The following is a 228-nucleotide window of genomic DNA, read 5'->3' as shown; positions in this document are numbered from 1 at the left end:
CAGATGGGCAAAGGGGGTGCCCAGCCACCGGCGCTCACACTTTCCGTAAGAGGGGCCCCGGGGCGCGCATGGACTTTGTTGTAACCATTTTGCGCCTGGAGCGCCCCTGCACCCCGCCCCAAGGATTCTCTGAGAATCCTACACTTTCCCAGAGAATTATAATTCCCCGGGGGCGGGACCGAGAAGAGGGTGGGCGGCTACTGAATTCACACCTCTTTCGGGGCGCCG

At 61.8% G+C, this 228-nt stretch overlaps 1 protein-coding gene across 2 annotated transcripts in view; it reads right to left on the bottom strand.

Annotated features, from left to right (window-relative positions):
- Positions 1-228, bottom strand: part of SCHIP1 (schwannomin interacting protein 1) — a 140,433-nt gene that overhangs the window by 123,678 nt on the left and 16,527 nt on the right. The window lies entirely within an intron of this gene.

The sequence above is a fragment of the Crocuta crocuta genome, unplaced genomic scaffold, assembly GCF_008692635.1.
Source record: "Crocuta crocuta isolate KB4526 unplaced genomic scaffold, BGI_CrCroc_1.0 scaffold761, whole genome shotgun sequence".
Taxonomy (NCBI): Eukaryota; Metazoa; Chordata; class Mammalia; order Carnivora; family Hyaenidae; genus Crocuta; species Crocuta crocuta.
The sequence above is the reverse complement of the archived record's forward strand: the minus strand, read 5'-3'. Positions and strand labels throughout refer to the sequence as shown.